The sequence below is a fragment of the Pantherophis guttatus genome, chromosome 8 (genome assembly GCF_059756535.1).
Source record: "Pantherophis guttatus breed Tessera chromosome 8, ASM5975653v1, whole genome shotgun sequence".
Classification (NCBI taxonomy): Eukaryota; Metazoa; Chordata; class Lepidosauria; order Squamata; family Colubridae; genus Pantherophis; species Pantherophis guttatus.
Window position 1 is genome coordinate 21,646,980 of NC_142070.1, and position 18,911 is coordinate 21,665,890.

Here is an 18,911-nt window from a genome sequence, read left to right on the forward strand (position 1 = left end):
GGGAGCGCCCCCTCGCTCCCATAATCCCCTGCGCGGCCGCATTCTGCACCAGTTGGAGCCTCCGGGTGCTCCTCAAGGGGAGCCCCATGTAGAGAGCATTGCAGTAGTCCTGGCGGGAAATGACGAGTGCCTGAGTGACTGTGCATAAGGAGTCCCGATCCAGAAAGGGACGCAACTGGCGAATCAGGTGGACCTGATAAAAAGCCCCCCTGGCCACGGCCGTCATATGCTCTTCTAAAGACAGCTGTGCATCCAGGAGGATGCCCAAGTTGCGAGCCCTATCCGTGGGGGCCAATAGCTCGCCCCCAATAGCCAGCGATGGCACCAGCTGGCTATATCGGGACGCCGGAAGCCACAGCCACTCGGACTTGGAAGGGTTGAGACGAAGCCTATTGTGAAACATGCTACACCCACAGAAGAATTTGACTCCCATCTTTGTATTTAAGAAACCCCTTCAGCTGGCCTATGGACCCAAGTCAATTATTGGATATCAATATTATCATTGTTTATGATATATGAATTTTATATGCACACGTTATTAACGTACTATCTGACTCTAAGCATTGGCCAGTTTGCGGTGGTTAACAATGTGAATGAATGAATGAATGAATGAATGAATGAATGAACGAATGAATGAATGCCTGGCCTGAAATAAAACCAAGATGACAAATATATGATAACAAAGAATTAGAATTGTCCGTGCCTATTTGCTGCCATGTAGTGATCATCCAGTTATCTGCAGTCCAGATCTGGTACTTCTACATACATGGTAAGTGGTGTGATGTATTAGTTTTCCTGGGTCTTTACTCCCTTAATCAGGCGTTAGCTATGTTAATTCTGTTTCATGTCTCAGGATACCATACAGCTCACCATTAGCAATAGGGCTAATAGAAGGGCTTCCAAAGTTGCAAAATAGTTGTTGTGAACCAAACCATAAAGGGGGTTGGGTGGCTTTGATTTAGCATAGGATGTGAATCCAAACTGTGATTTATGTAGCGTGGCTCATTGTGGTTTATTCAATTAATTATACACAATGATTTGTGTAGCCATCATGGCGCAGGAGTTTGAGCCTGACTGGCTGAAGGTTGTTGAGGCAATATTTTTTGTTGTTGGATTTTCATATTCTAACTTCTACCAGCCCCTGTCAATGGTCTGATGGGGAGGAGTATTTTATACATTTGCATATCCATTGTTTAACAGCACTTTTCCCACCAAAAATGTCAGCTGATTTCCTAAAAGTTGTTAAGAAGTCGTTTTAGTGCTAGAATAGGTAGTTATAGATCCTTTCCATGTATGGATATTCAGCAGGAACTCCAACAATGTTGAAAGAAGCTTATTGTTTAGCACGGAATTTCAGAATATTTTTTGAAAACTTTTAATTTTTTAAATGGAAGATGGTCTGAGGATTTCAGGCAAATGTTAATAAATCCATCTGTACTGGAGATGATGGTTAAATATTTCCCTGAGGCTTAAAGGGGGAGGTCTCAGTTTTTGTTTTACAGCAAATGTTAGATAAAGTAAATATATGATGCATTTATTTATTTTTTTAAAGAGTAAATAAATTGTGTTTGTTGAACAAGGATCAAGAATGGATAGCTTTGCAAAACACAAAAAAGAACCAGTCAAATTAATAGGTTTTTATTGACTCAAAACTCAAGATAGAAGCATATCATTAACAAAAGCAAAGGAACTTGTGTAAAACATATAGGCGTAATTTACTGTATAGTACTGAAGCTTTATTAGGCTATCAGATCTGGGCAGCTATAATTTGAATACCCTCTAGATGGCGTCCAAGAGACATAGAAAAGGTAAATTCTTTGCTGCCACTTCATGGTTTTCCAGCATTTTGCAGACCATGTATCGGAGGTGGTATTCAGCAGGTTCTGACCAGTTCTGGAGAACCAGTAGTGGAAATTTTGAGTAGTTCGGAGAACCAGTAAATACCACCTCTGACTGGCCCCGCCCCCAATCCATTCTCTGCCTCCCGAGTCCCAGCTGATCGGGAGGAAATGGGGATTTTGCAGTAACCTTCCCCTGGAGTGGGGTGGGACTGGAGATTTTACAGTATGCTTCCCCTGCCACACCCACCAAACCACGCCCATCAAGCCATGTCATGCCCACCAAGCCACGCCCACAGAACTGGTAGTAAAAAATGTTGAATCCCACCACTGCCATGTGTGATAGCCTTAAGCTACACACATGGACAATGAGTGACAATCTAAGCTTGAGAACCATTAAATGTACTTCTGGTCAGAATCATTTCAATGCATTTCCATATGTTTTGTTTAAAAACTAGCATCCTATCTCACCACTTCATTAAAACAAAATCTAGGAAAGCTGTTCAATGGACTTGGATAACATCCTTTTTCTTCTGGGTTGTTGCCTATCATTGTTCACTGCCATTTTTCTGCACCCGTTCAGTATACATCAGTGTATAGTACATTCAGTGTACTACAGCTTTGGAAGACCAGTCGGAGTGGAATTTGAGCAGATGGCCCCAATTACAACCTGGAAGTTGGTGCCCCAAATATGAATTCAATAAAGTACTATTTATGGTAACATTCATATAGAGAAAGGCAGAAAAATATTGGATACGTGGTTTTTTTTTCCTAACAAGATAGTTATGATGAGATTTTGAATGCTTCAATCTTTATACTGCGGAACAAATAGGACCATTTCCAAAATAGTATCAACCTGACATTGTTAGATCAAGCTGGCATGTAGAGTGGGTGGTGGCAGAGATACTTATCAGAGTTGCAGATGTAAATAGCATCTATGTTTCTTGTTTCATCCCTCTACTCCTGACCACAGCTTCCGGGGTTATCCTCCTCTGCTTGTCGTTCTGTTTCAACTAGCATGGTTTAAAAACCACACGTTTCCTTTAAAACACTTAAAACTGTCATTTCTTTGCTCATGTATGAAAACTTTCTTCCTCAGCTGGCAGGGCTCTTCCTTTGTCAGAATCAGAAACTGAGCAAATCCAGAGTGAATCACCACAACTGAAATGTGTGACTTGCCTGCCCGGCTCAGAAAGAATCATTTGGACACCAAAGTTTCACAAGGCGGCTGTGAATAGCAGCCTTATAGACTTATACTGTATATCACTTTACAGTGCTTTACAGCCCTCTCTGAGCGGTTTACAGAGTCAGCATATTGCCCCAACAATTTGGGTCCTCATTTTAACCATCTCGGAAGGATGGTTAAAATGATGGAAGGAAGGTGATGGCTGCATCACCTTGAACAGGTGATGCAGCAGCAACCAGGTTTAAATCTACATTTTCCTAGTTGGAAATGGGGAAAGTTTATGCCTTAAAACCTGGAAAGATGCTAAGCAACTGATTTGGGATGAATTAGTCCAGTATTTCTGGAAGCTGATGAAGCTGATATTGTGCAAGGGAGGTCTGCATTTCACTGAATGTAAGGCAATTTCTTACATTTTTAATATTAATAACTGATACAGGAGAACCAAAAGATGATAGAGGACGAGCAAAATAACTTTTAAAATATAAGTTGGTTTCCAAGAATGCAGGGGGGCGGGGTTGCCACAAATTTAGCCCTTACCAAATATTTACCTTTTGGATGTATTACTACATTTTAAAACCATTAAAAAAATACATGTAAGATTTCTTAAAACTGGAAACTACTGACAAAGTAGGAGACTCCAATCCCCTATTCCAATTTTTGTAAAAGGTCAGTCTTTGTTTTAGTAAAACACTTTAAATATTGGTAGAACTGAACTGTCAGCTTACTCTTTAAAAAGTGTTTGTCTAATCTTCAAATTCGTAAGGTTTTATAATAAGCCATATGGCCTACAATGAATATATAACAACTGGTTTGTCTGCATATATTCCCATTCAATAATTTTAGGCAAGTTATATTCTTAACTCCCTTTCCAAACATTTAAAGTATTATTAATAGTGAGATAATTTAAGTAGCTAAATCCATTCCATTTCCAACTCAAACTTTACAGAAAAAAAGTGCTAATTTTAAATAAAATTCCCCAGAGTCAATCAAGAACAATTTATTTACCAATAACATCTACATATACTGAACAGCCTTCAGTGTTAGACTACAACAGAATTCCAGTTATAACTGGAATAAAATACTAGCAAAAATACCACATATACAAATTATCTTTAACTATGCCCAGAATAGTACATCATAATATCTTATTATATGTATGACATTATACTGTTTCAATTAAGAAGCCAACAATTTCTTTGGTTTTTCTCTGTCTTCCTAATATATCTACATAACAGATTTATTAAAAATCCACATCATAACATGTATTTAAATGCCAACTTAAAAGACCTATAGGCACTATACAGCTCCCAAGTATGATTTCTCATATTCATATTCAAAATTTATTTTACGTTCTTTTTAAAATTATTATAAGTATTTTTAAATGAATCTTATGCTATAGTAAATCCTACACTGTATGTAAACTTTGAATACATTTCTCAAATTTGTTTATCTGGAATGTGTGTGTGTGCATGTTTGTGTGTGTGTAGTGGGATTCAATTCCCGTAGCTACCGGTTCGCTCATGGGTGCACATGCGCTTACACACCCGTGTGACGCTTCAGCGCATGCGCAGAAATGTCAGGGAGGGTGGGTGGAGCCTCCCGCTGCCACCACTACGGGTTTGCCCAATCCAGGGCAAACTGGTAGCAACCCACCACTGGTGTGTGTGTGTGTGTGTGTGTGTGTGTGTGTGTGTGTACGCATGCATGTATATATGTATTTTCATTGCATATCAGCAAACTGTAGATTTTCTAATTGCAACATATTAAAATACCACCTAACGCAATTTGATATTCCTTATCTCAACCAGTATAGCTGTATTACAACCAGTATTATAATGGAGCCAGTAGAATAGTTCTCAATTTGATTAACTATGGATTGAAATAGTTAAAAAATAAATCCATATGTGAACATAGATCATAAGCAGTCGAAATAGGTATATTCTTGTTGAGACATATTTTATTGTCTTCCTTGCTGGATACAAACATTGGAGACATCTCATCTCTGTAGTTCTTTCTTTTTTTTTTTTTTTTATTGAAAAGGTTTTCAAATACAAATTTTTCCCCCTTTTTCCCCCCCCTCCCCCCCCTCCCTAACCCCCCCTCCCCACCCTTCCCCCCCTGTGACTTCTTCGTAACAAAAAAAAACCCTAATTCATAACAGATTACTTACTCCCTCCTCAAAATACTGACCTTTACTTACTAAAAATATTATAAATCCCCCTTTATCCATACATTTCAGAAAAGAAGAAGAGAAAAAAAAACAAAACAAAAAAAAACAAACACATTATACTATAACTATTATAAAATAACTCTAATTTAGCATAATAGTGTTTTATATCTATGCATTATTGCAACAATTCAAAACCACCTTCCACTTTAAAACTATACAATAAGTCCTACTTTAATAACATTTCAAAGCGGGCTCCCCATAAAATCTAATTTAACATTTATTCCACTCTATCCATTTCCTCCACTCCCCTAAATGTATCACTTAAAAATCCCTTTTCTTAAACTAATCAGTCTGTAGCTAGCTTATTCACCCACTGTCTTACAAATTTACCATACACAACAATTCTTGATATCTTTAATTCACTGCCCACACTACTTAAAAATATATATATATATATATTCCATTATATCTAAATAAAAAAAGAAAAGACAATAACTTTAAATTTATAGTCCATATAATATCTTCTTGAAGTCTTTCCACTGGATTGTTAAAACCAACATCCATAATAGGGTGACATAGCTTGCGGATGCAACAGTTTATTCAAGATCTCCAATCATATCTGCCCCCATCAGTAGTAAACATCTTCTTATATATATAAAAGTAAAAACAACCACCCGAGTGACATTATAATTGTATTCCATATAATAATAATTGTGGGTTTCATCAGGATTATTAATTTCCATCATCGTATTGGGTAACAACCCGATCTTCTGCATGTCCCAATGTGATTCTCTTGCCTTATAATTCAAGATAATTATAATATATTTATCAACACAAAAAGAAGTTTCAAAATAGATAATTCAAAACCATCAATTTGAGGCTCTTTCCATGTCCCAAAATTACGGCAATGCAGAGATCTGCCACTATCCTCAGGATGATATTGACCAATATGTCGCCTCCTCTATGTTTTCACATAATCATTCATATTTTAAAATCACTGGCTTCACTGTTGCTTGGGTTAGAAATTTCTATTTTTGTACAACCTATTTCTTTTTTTGTTTTCTTTTTTTTGTGGGTTTGACCTCCATCCTAATTTTTTGTGTCTCGCATTTCTTTTTTATCCCTTGTATATCCTCTAATTGGTTTCCATGCTTATCCTTGCCTTGATAAGTCATCACATTAAAATCAGATGGCACTTCTCTCAAATTTGTAGATAATCCAGCTGGGGTATCCGATAAATCCAAAGGCAATTTATCTGGTACAGTCTCTGTCTTTAGTTCCGGCTCCTTCTGCTTATCCTGTATTATATCTGAAGACGTTAAATTCATTTTCAACCTATTTTGATAAAATTCTTCCGCCCTTTCAACAGTATTTAACTGGTATCTTTCTCCTTGATATCTCAATATAATACCAACTGGGACGTCCCACCGGAATTGAATATTTCTCCTTTTTAACTCAGACACCAGAAAGCCAAATTTCTTCCTTTCCATTAGTATCTTAGGTGGGAGTTCCTTGTAAATCCAAATCTTTCTTCCATACAATTGCAAATTAGAATTGAAGGAATTTTGCACAATTTTATTCCTAATTTCTTTATCTGAAAAATAGATTACCACATCTCTAGGCAATTGCCTTTGCTTGGCAGTCCAAGAGTTTATTCGATAAGCTCTGTCAATCCTACAAAACACTTCCTCAGGTTGAATCTTTAAAATCCCAGCTAGAAATTCAGAAGATATTTTCCTTAAGTCATCTCTGTTATTTTCCTGCAAACCTCTAAGTCTTATTGCATATTCTGTGAAATTATATTGTATCTTTAGAACCTCTTTTTGAATCCTCTGTTCCAGATATTCTACATTACCAGACTTTTGGTCAGCATCCATTTTAAATTTTTCTTCTGAACTATAATCCTGAATATTTAACAAATCATTTTCAATTTTTTGAATTCTATTGTCCAATTTATCTTGAATTTCATCCATTTTTGACTCTAGTAAATTAATATTTGTATCCAACCGAATCATGAATTCTGGCAATTTTAAAATTTTTTGCTGCAAAAAGTCAAACTTGGATTTCACCAATTCCTTAGTTTCCTGCTTAAATTTTTCAAGTTGCTGATTCACAATCTCATCCCTTCTTTCAATCTCCTCTAAGAGAAATTCTATTATATTAAAATCAGGTTTCTGGGACTGAAGAGTTAAAACATATTGCTTTAAATTCTTGGTGGGGGAATCCCCCCCACCTATTTGTTTGTCTGACTTCACAAGCCTCAGTGCCATGTTTCCGCCTAAGCAGGCTTTGTTAGAAGAAGAAAAAAAAAAAAACAAGACAAAAGACTTCCAGCCAGCAACACTCAAGCCTCCAGGGAAAAAAGAGAAAAACAAAAACAGGAGCGGAGTTTTGTCTACAAATGTAGCCAGTGGTATTTATTCCGCTACATTGTAATAATAAAAAACGGAAGAACTTTCCCTCTCAAACTCTTCTCCAGCCGCGGCAGACGCCATTTTAAAAAGAAACTTTTTTCCTCTTTCTCTTCCTCTATTCTCTTAAGTAATTTTTAAAAGATAAGTAAAATACTTGCGCTTCAGTATTACAGGTCCAGCTCACATTTTCTTTGAGTAATCTGTCAAATTCGCAAGCTTGCTTTTGACGCCTGGCTCTGCATTAGCAGAGGTCTCCCAAAGCCCGGAGCAACGGCTGGGGATATGGGGCATCTCATCCGCTCCATCCCAAAAGTAAAAGAAAAACTTTTGGGACTCTGCAGAGAGTTCTACCCACCCCTGCCGGCTCTATCTCCGTTTCCTCATGGGAACGGAGTTTTTTCGAGCCGCCGTTCCGTTGTGAAGGCGGCTCTGACAGGCAGTGGAAGCTGACGATCCCAAAGGAACGTCTGGCGGCGGCCAGCAGCAAACAGGAAGTCCTCTGTAGTTCTTTCTTAAGGAAACTTTATTTCAGTGAATTGAGATGATAAATGCTAAATCAAAATTAGTGTATGGTAGCAGGAAGCAGCTGTGTTCACACAACATGCTTAATCAGTTGTATATCAGCAATCATGCAACATTATAAATTTGGTTAGATATAATTTGAAATGGTGCTTTGTTTGTTTTTAGATTATGGTGTTTATGGTGTCAACCCACCCTATTTTTTTTAGCTTACTTGGTTCAGTTCTCCCTAAGGCTTATTTTGCTTTAACTATACTTTATTGAACAAGCCACAGAGTCATGGTTGCTAAATTCCTAACCACAATGGTAGATTAAATCAACATGAGAGTTTAAACAAAAGCAACCATATTAATCTGCCATGTGAATCTCATCTATGCAAAAATTGAAAGGGTTATTATATATGTTGAATAACTGAGATTCCAAAAGCTTTTTAATCCTAAAAAAAATGCCTAAGTGTAGATGTGATATATAGAAATTACAATTCAGAGATATAATCAGATGAATTTCTCTTTTGAATTTGATTGATAGGGCAATGTCTACCATACTGTGCTTCCTCTCATTCAGTTGTCTACAATAATTGGTCCTGTTTGTCAGTCTGGAGGAGATGAGGGTAACATCCTTTGTTTGCCTAGCAATTCAAAGAAGTCTTTGTCATTTCTCTTCTCCACAACTACACCACAGGACTTTACAGAGATGATTCGCAAAAGTAACTTATCTTCTCCAACTGAGAAAATAAAGTCAGAGCTGAGAATAATAGCAGACTAGGAGAAAATGTGTTATTATATTTATTTTGGGGAAAGAAATATGGGGGAATTTCTCAGGATGTGGGAAGGTGCAAGAAGTCAAAATTATCGTTTCTTAGTTTTCAGCCATTAAAGGCATCAGTAGAAATGTTTTTGAAAACACAATGCAAACATATTTTAATGTATACAATAGAACACATTGTCTTTTCATGGATAAAATCCTCTTTGATTTTATCCATGAACTTTGATTATGTTTCGGGGGGAAAAACCCTAAAAATGGGTTAAGGATTAAGTTACCTCACATTTTTTATTGAAGTGCTATAGTTTTTTCCTAGCTGGTTAAGAAACATAAACTTTGCTTACCTATTGCTTAAATGTTCTTAAGACTGTAGGAGAAATTCATATGCATTGTTTAGAAAGTTATTACAGTAAAACTTCAATTTAATGGACCATTTGGAAGGAAGTTGTATCTGTTAGACCTGAACTGAGATCACTCCAATTTACATAATTGTGTATAAATGTGTGTATTCAGGCTGAATTCCAATATAGGGGACTTGTCCACTAAATGGAAGTGTTTGCCACACAGATTGAGTTCTGCCTTTCCACTAATTAAATTTGCAATCTACTAATTAGGACTTCTTTAATGATTTTATTATCTTGGATCACAGAAAATTTCAGAACGACAGGCTAGATGGGAAGCAAAAAAATAAATATTGGAAGAAGGCAATGGTTAACCACTTTTGAATTGTTGCAAGAAAACTACACTAACCTTTTAAGAAAGTAGTGCATGAATCCTGGAAAAACAAAAAGTGAAAAAATATGCAGAATAATATCTATTAGGAAACATGAAGGACATGGTAAATTCTACAAAGACAAGGGTTCAAACTATTTTCCAAAGCACCAATAGGCATGACAAGAAACAATGGTTGGAAACTAACGAAAGAGAGAATCAATCTAGAACTAAGGAGAAATTTTCTAATGGTGAGAGCAATTAACCAATGGAATAACTTGCCTTCAGAAGTTGTGGGTGCCCCATCACTGGAGGCTTTCCAAAAGAGAAGTAAGTAAGTAAGTAAGCTTTTTATTGCGGCCAGAGACCAAATTAAAATACACATAGAAGGGGAGTATATTTTACAAATGTAGATAGATCATGTGACAGTACACCATCTACTGCCTCAGATACAATCTGTACTGTCAATACTAGTGATCCTCTGCCGTAGGGGTTACCCATCTCTTCCCTCGTTTTTTTTTTCAGCCACGACTGCAGCAAAAAAATTTGCCACCTTTGGAGTTATATTGGGGTCTGTGTCCTGGAGTAGGAAATAAAGGCTGAACAGATCAGGTGAACCAGGGAATCTCTGGGAAATAGGAGAATTTCCAAAAGAGATTGGACAACCCCATACCATTTGTCTGAAATGGAATGGAGTCTCCTGCTTGAGCAGGGGGTTGGATGCGAAGACCTTCATAATAGATTTGGAAGGTCTCTTCCAAATCTATTATTCTATGTTCTATGAGAGATTAAGAAACCATAATTCGAAAAAGGGGTCAAGGTAGGATTTTGAATCTGATCTTTGGGGAAATAGAGCATCTGCTAGAAGGACTCGGGAGAATTGCCTTCTACAGAGCCGAGGTAGCGCATTGGTTAGAGTGCAGTACTGCAGGCTACTTCAGCTGACTGCTAGCTGCACCTCAGCAGTTAAAATCTCACCAGGCTCAAGATTGCCTCAGCTTTCTATCCTTCTGAGGTGGGTAAAATGAGGACCCAGATTGTTGGGGGCAATATGCTGATTCTGTAAACTGCTTAGAGAGGGCTGTAAAAGCACTATGAAGCGGTATATAAGTCTAAGTGCTATTGCTATTGCTACTAAATCAGAATAAATTCTACCCAAGAATTGCAGCTTTTTATAAGAGTTTTTCAAGCCTTCAGGAATGCTACAGAGCTTCAGTACCATACTTCACCCTTGAGTTACAAAACATGTACTTCACTCTTGAGTTACACAATCTACTCCATTTCCTTAAAGGAAGGAAAACTGGCATTGGAATCATGTTTGGGAAAGAGATATAATTGCCTCAGATGAAACAGGAAGGAGGAGAGATTCAGATTATTGATTTCATTCTTAAGTGCGTAGATGGGATTCATCATCTACTTTGATTTCAGGTCTCTAATTTTTCATCCCTTATTATTACATTCCTAACACCAGAAAATGACGAGAACTTTACAAGAAATGCTGCAGGCAAATGAAATTTAATGATAGTAATAAAAATGATCATGTCAGTGCAGAATATTTTCCCCCTATTTTCAAGTTTACATTATATATATTTCTTTTGTAAAAAAAAAAAAAACTGTTTTGCTGCAGGAAAATAAGATTTGATGTTGAAAGAATACAGCCAAATGTGTTGGACTTCAATTCCTATAATTCTCATTAACATGCTGACTGGAAATAATAGACCAATTATCCCAAATATTAGGTAGGGACCTTTGTAGTCAAGCTTTTGATATGGAAGCAGGTTTTTAGCTGATGAAGTTAAAAGTGCCTGAGGCTGAGATGCTTTTATTTTTTAATATGCTTTGGTTGTATTTTTAAAGCCATATTTTAGGTCTTATTCTTTTGTTTGTTTATTTATTGGTGGTATGGAAATGCCATAAATAAATTCATAAGCAATTAGGAAAGAAAAAAAAACTAAAATGGACAAAAGCAATCACACAAACTCTATGCTAAAATAAGCCACACAAACTCCAGACAAAAAGGAAGACCTACTGGCCAAATTCAAGGGGTATTTATAGATTTACGAACATAGAGTATAGCTGGGTTTCCATGACCCACTCAGTGATGGTTAATGTAAACCTGGTTTATAAAACATAACTGTTTTCTGTGTTAGCACAACACATTGAACTGTAAAACAACTATATAAAGTTACAATGTTGTTAGAACTGTTCCAAACTCAATAAATCGCTCCAAACTCAATAAACTGCTCCAAACTCGATTGCAGAAAATATGAATTCAGCAAGAGTGGTCAATGCCTGGAATGCTCTACCCAACTCCGTTATTACATCCTCAAACACTCACAGCTTCAACCTTAAACTGTCTACTGTGGATCTCACCCCATTCCTATGAGGTCTGTAAGGGGCGTGCATAAGCGCACCAGTGGGCCTACCGTCCCTGTCCTACTGTCCCCATTTATTTGTATTAATTTCCTTTGTTCATGTCCATGTCCATATTTATACTTGCTATCTTGTACATGTTTGACAAACTAATAAATAAATAAATAAATAAATAGAAAGATATTTGCAATTTTCTCATAATGCAATAACTCATGTCACTTGTATAACGATTCCGTAATGCTTTTATAATCCTTTTATACCCACTCATAGACGGTCATGTAGTTTGATTTTTTGTTACGTTAAAATGTATTGGCTAGCATGAGATTCAACATTGTATGAATATTATATTTGGGAGGAATTGGACAAACAGATCAGTAAGAAAGACAGAAAACACAATAAAATTATTGGCTATGTTCATGAACTAGGATTGAATCACATGTAATCTAACCTGTGCAAGTGAAGAATGATGCAGACGGGTGTTAAAGAAGAGCCTATAGTCAACATATGATAACTATTTTGAAGCAGTATGAACATACAGAATCCAATATGAGTTCTGTGGTCTCATGTGATTGCCCAATTACTTTGTTGGACACTCTTTGGAAATAGAAGGACGGTGTCTGTTTCTGTCAAGGCTTTAAATCAGAGGTCATCAAACTTGGCAGCTTTAAGACTTGTAGACTTCAACTCCCAGAATTCTCCAGCCAGCTGGCTGGAGAATTCTGAGAGTTGAAGCCCACAAGTCTTAAAGCTGCCAAGTTTGATGACCTCTGCTCTAAATGGACCAATATGCAGATACTTTAAGGGTTAACTCAGTGAGAAGTGTGTCAGCAGTCAGACTTGGCATATAATCAGGGAAGAAAACAGTATATTATTTAAGCTATACATCATTTTGGGATTCTTGAGTTATGTGTGAGGAGATTGTGAACCATATTTCATATATAGTAGTTGATTTATAGGTCACAGTTGTGTGTGAACAGTGCCCATCTGATCTTTTCTGTAATACAGCAAGCCAGTGTTTTTCAACCTTGGCAACGTTAAGAGGTCCCCCAAGACTGGCTGGGTAATTCTGGGAGTTGAAGTCCTCACATCACTTGGATCCTGAGGACACAGATAAACATCCAAGTGCTTCAACAACCCTCTAAAAGGATGCAAATGACTGACTGACTGCAAGGAACATAAATCCTTCCACTCCCCACAATCCTGTCAGAGCTGAAGAAGCTTCTTGGATGAGAAGCAAAACATTTTCAAAAACAAGAAAAACAAGAAAGCCCAGTTGCCTCCTGAAAAAGCATCCTTGAGACATACATTAGTTATGTTTTTAATCAGATTGAGCAAGGAATTTATCAAATATAAAAAGGATTATAGATTTCAAGAGGTAACGTTCTGCGTGCATGGCCTATTCTGGATTTCCACAGTAGAGGTATAATACTGAGTATAATTTAATTTGTAAAATTTGGGAGGTATTTCTATAGCAAACTTGTTTTGAGAATATTATCAACGGATATGCCAGTATCCTTCCTAAAAGGATGTCCAACCTTGGCAACTTTTAAGACTTGTGGACTTCATCTACCAGAATTCTACCAGCCAGCATGGGCATTGAAAGTCACGAGCCTTATAGTTGCCAAGGTTGGTAATATCAAGGCCAATATTTGGCTAATACAAGACATTTGCTGCCCAAAGGCAAAGGACATCATTATACCCCTCTAATTTCATGATTACCAGTAAAAGCCAGCTGGATAAGCAATTAAAACAGGCATCATTTTTTCAAAGATCCAGTGCATGGTTCTTGCATGACAAGTTGCATAACATTCTCAGAGACTCTTCCCATCCTGCTTACAATCTTTTTGGACTATTGCCTTCTGGCAGAAGATACAGAACAATTAAAACTCGGACCACACGTTTTCTGAATAGTTTTTATTCCAGAGCTATAATTGCACTCAATAATGAACTAAAGGGCCACCATCAATGAGCTGTTGGACAGCATTATTTGGTCTGTTGTGTGGATGTTTGGGTGGTTTAGGGGTGGGAAATTTGTGGTGGGTGGGGGGGTGTTTGGGGATTGTTATGTGTGTTGCACCTGGTCTTTGGGTGTTAAGTGAATTTTGTTGTATGGGTATACTGTGTATACACATACAATGACAATAAAGTTATTATTATTATTCTCTTTTATTCATTACAAATGAAACTCAGTTATTATTATTATTATTATTATTATTATTATTATTATTATTATTATTATTATTATTATTTCCTCCAAATCCATTTTCTATTGATTGCCTTATTCTGCCTCTTGCTTTAGGAACATTAAAAAAAAGCCATATACTGATCCTTAACCCAGTGCTAATGCTGTTTTTATCTGCCCCTTCAAAACAGCAGTCGATACTGGCAAACCAGGGGTGGGTTCTACTTACCTTTACTACCGGGGCTGTGCGCGCATCCTTGCTTTGCTCGTGTGCACGCATGCTCTTCTGCACATGCGCAGAAGCATTTCCATGACGTCAGGATCTGTGGGCAGAGCCTCCCACCGATTTTACTACCGGTTTTATAGAACCAGTGCGAACCGGGGGCAACCCACCACTGTGACAAACCTGTTCTCTTTGCTCTCTTTTGGCTGGATACCCATCACTACTCAAGAATACTTAGATAGAGGCAGGTTCTTGCTTTTGCTGACTACTTGCCCATTGTTTTGCCAATCTTCCAAGGACAGGTAAGTTAAAACTTTCCACTCTCAGCATATAGGTAATTCTCGACTTACAAACCACAATTGGAACCAGCTTTTCCTTTGCTAAGCAAGGTAGTAATTAAGTGAGTTGTGCACAATTTTACAACCTTTTTTTTTTGCCATGGTTGTTAAGCAAATCACATGGTCATTTAGTGAATCCAGTTTCCCCCAATGACTTTGCTTGTCGGAAGCCAAGCTGGGAAGATCACAAAAGAGAAGATTAAATGAGCCTGGGAAATTGCAACCATTGTAATGTATATATGCCAATTACCAAGCACTCAGAATTTGATCACATGAGCATGGGAAGGCTGCAACCACCATAAGTGTAAGGACCAGTCATAAGTTACTTTTTTCAGTGGTGTTATAACTTTGAATGGTCACTGAATGAATGATTGTAAGTCAGTGACTACCTGTTTGCTTAATTACATGGGAGATGGAATAAATGAGTAGCAACAGGTTAGTACAACAGGCTAGCAAATGGATGAACCAAATAACATGACTCCACTTGGAAGCTAAGGCCAATAGATAGTACCTTGGTAAGGGTTTTGCAGGAATAGGATTAACTTCTGCCTGGATTGTATAAATATTAGTAACTATAGTCTTCATGTTATTGTCAAAGCCAGGGGTGAAATCCAGCAGGTTCTGACAGGTTCTGGAAAACCGGTAGCAGAAATTTTGAGTAGTTCGGAGAACTGGCAAATACCACCTCTGGCTGGTCCCAGAGTGGGATGGGAATGGAGATTTTGCAGTATCCTTCCCCTGCCACGCCCACCAAGCTACGCCCACAGAACAGTAGTAAAAAAAATTGAATTTCACCACTGGTCAAAGCCTTTAATAAAACAATCATTATCATCATCATTTTAGCCATTGTCTATCCACTGCAGGATGAAGGCCACCTCCGCATGTTTCCAACCTATACAATCCTGAAATTTCTTTTGCCAATTAGACCCGCAATACTTGCTGTTGTCAATCCATCTTGTTTGAAGCCTCTTTCATTGATGCTTCTTATCCATTTATTTTATGACTGCCTTGGTCAGTTCTTCAGCATCAGTTTTTCTTGTAAATAGCTCCCCTTTCAAATATACTTTCCTTGCTGTCTCCATACACTTTGATTCAACTGTTTTTTTCTGAGTAGATGAAGAATAAAACTCTCTTAGCGGAGATTTTTTTTATTAAACACAAGGCTGAAATCACTGACACTGGAGGAACTGTGAATCAGCAAGCTCTGCTGTAGAGTCAGACAAAATGTTTTGTATTCCAGTTTTGAAATGATCAATATTTGGAAGGACAGAAGAGGCAGCAGTCGATTGTAATTTTCTAAATGTGGTCTACAGTAAATTCTAAGAGCCATTTTTATGTACAGCAAGTTCACCTTGCATTGCTGTGGGGCACAAAAGGAAATTAGTGGGTAGATGTTTTTTAAGGTTTTCTCCCTCAGGGTCAGGGAGTAAAATGGATGGTGGGATAACTTCAGCAGTGTGGAATAATAATATTTGTATGAAAGTTAATTCATTGCTTACTTTATAGGCTTCTGGGCCCAATTCAAGCAGCTGGTCATTACCTTTAAATCCTTACATGGCCTAAGACTCTTATACATCACGCAACACCTGCCAGAATCAAATCTGCCCTTCCAGTCTGGTTGCCTAGACAGCCCTGACTTTCTTAAGAGATATAATAGCTGAGGTGGCACAGTGGTTAGAGTGCAGTATTACAGGCTACTTCAGCTGACTGCTAACTGAAGTTCAGCAGATCGAATCTCACTGGCTCAAGGTTGACTCAGCCTTCCATCTTTCCGAGGTGGGTAAAATAAAGACCCAAATTGTTGGGGGCCATATGCTAACTCTGTAAACCACTTAGAGAAGGCTGTAAAAGCACTAAAGCACTAAAACATAATGAAGAATGGTTCCAAGAACTGGGAATGGCTAATCTAGTGAAGAGAAGGCCCAGGGGTGACATAATAGCAGTGTTCCAATATTTGAGGGGCTGTCACAGAGAGGAGAGGGTCAAGCTATTTTCCAAAACACCTGAAGGCCAGACAAGGAATAATGGATGGAAACTGAACCAGGAGAGATTCAACCTGGAAATAAGGGAGAAATTTTCTGACAGTGAGAGCAATCAACCAATGGAAAAGCTTGCCTTCAGAAGTTGTGGGAGTTTCATCACTTGGAAGCTTTCAAGAAGAGTCTGGACTGCCATCTGTCAAAAATGGCGTGGGGTCTCCTGCTTGAGGTGGGTAGTTTGGACCAGATGACTTACAAAGTCTCTTCTAACTCTGTTAATCTGTTAAACTTCTGACTCTCTTTAGCACAGTAGAAGATAACAACATTACAACCGCAACTTTTTAATGTTACCCAACACTATGCACAAGCATAGTGTGGCTGTGCACCGCCCTGAGTCCCTCGGGAGAAGGGCGGTATAAAAATTTAAATAATAAATAAATAAATTTAAATGCGGAGCCTGCAGTGCCTCTGCAGACAAGGCACTGTAATTTAACACCAGCTGTCTGCAATTAAAGTAAGTTCGAATCTCGCCAGGCTCAAGGTTGACTCAGCCTTCCATCCTTTCTAAGGTAGGTAAATTGAGGACCCAGTTTGTGGGGGCAATAAGCTGACTTTGTATAAAATATACAAAAGTATGAAGGCTATTGCTTAACGCACTGTAAGCCGCCCTGAGTCTCCGGAGAAGGGCAGCATATAAATCTAAATAAATAAATAAATAAATAAATAAATAAATAAATAAATAAATAAATAAATAAATAAATAAATAAATAAATAAATAAATAAATAAGCCATTTCTATAACAATAAACCTATCTAATTAGCAAAATCAAAATCAAAGTTTCTTTTGCAATTTCAAAACAGAAACAAGGTGAGAGAGAGAGATATCCTCTTCTCCGGCAAAAAGAATCCCATTTCTTTCCTTATTTATCTTCACCATCCTCGCCATATCGCTGGCGGCCGGCAATTACGTCCCTCGTAAAGCAGGAAGCCGCTTTGGAGCCACTGCGTGACAGCTTCGCTTCCGTGTAATAAACTCGCGAGGGGCGCCCCGGCGTGTGGCACAGCCCCGGCCGCCGCCCTTTCTTTGCTTCCAGCCCTCCCCGGGGGCGTCTGTTTCTTTCGGATCATTTCCATTTTCCCTTCGCCGCTCATCTCTCAACGTCAGTGGGAATTTCCAGCTAGGAAGTGAGAGGGAGGCGAAAGCGCGGCAGGGGAAGGAGCCCTGAAGTGGGCGGGCAAGGAGGGGAGAAAGGGAGGTGCGAGGCGCTCGGGGTCGCGCTCCCAGGGAGCGTGCCCGCGCCCGGCAGTCTGTATCTGCGTGGGCGCCAAGGCGGGCAACCTGGTCCTCGCGGGACTCGGACAGGCGACGGATCGCGCGGGTTTCCTTCTTTTTTATTTTATTTTATTTTTTGCTCGAAGCGCTGGGCAGCTGCTTCTTCCTTCTGCTGCCACCGCCGACCTCGAACAGCCTTTGCGCTCTGACATGGCGCTCTTTTGACCCAGGACTTCTCCGCCACTCCGTCGCTTTTCTCCTTCCTTTCCTCCCACCGCGCTTTGGTCTTCCGATCCGAGTTCCTCCTTCCTTTCCTGGACGGGAATACCATTCCCGAGTGTAAGGTGAGTCCCGGGTGGGTGGGTGCCCATCCCCACGACCGGGCTTCTTATGCTCGGGGCTAGCGGGAAAAAGCCGCGAGGGTGCGCTTTCGGTGCCATGCGGAAACGTTGCGAAGTCGGGAAAGAAACTTTTTTTTTTTCCCCTCCAAGCGCGACGGTGGCTTCGTCCCCGTGGATTTATGGCAAGCCAAGTGTCTCTCCCCCCCCCCTTTTTTTTTACGATCCCCGGGTTTTTGGGGGCCCGAGCTTCCCTGATAGCCGCCTTAGGCTTGACAAACGGGCTGGGTTTGGGGATGGAGAGACCTGATGCCGCGTTAAACCGACGACGCACCCTTCAACCCAGTCTCTCTCTATATATAATCCATAGGGTCAAATACAAAGAGATCCAGAGCAAGTGCTTTGCCTTTGTATTTGACCCTATGGATTATATAGGCGTCGCTTTAGCAATGGGTTTTGGGATGGGATTGGATTTCAGTAGGAAATCTTAAAGTGGGAATGATTTTAGAGCTGGCACCTTCTTTTAGTTGTAGATGATCTGAGCTTGGCTTTCTAGAGAGGCCGTAACATTTGTGGTATGGAAATCTGTATTTTGTCACATTGCTG

General features: G+C 38.9%; 1 protein-coding gene across 2 annotated transcripts in view; it reads left to right on the forward strand.

Moving 5' to 3' along the window:
- Positions 1-17,870: 17,870 nt before the first annotated feature.
- NFKB1 (nuclear factor kappa B subunit 1) overlaps positions 17,871-18,911 on the forward strand; it is a 79,134-nt gene continuing 78,093 nt past the window's right edge. The window contains exon 1 of one of the 2 annotated variants that reach the window (XM_034442185.3): positions 17,871-18,311. The gene's annotated coding sequence lies outside the window, so the exon portion shown is untranslated. The remainder of the gene's footprint in view (positions 18,312-18,911) is intronic. The other variant, XM_034442186.3, reaches the window with a different exon arrangement.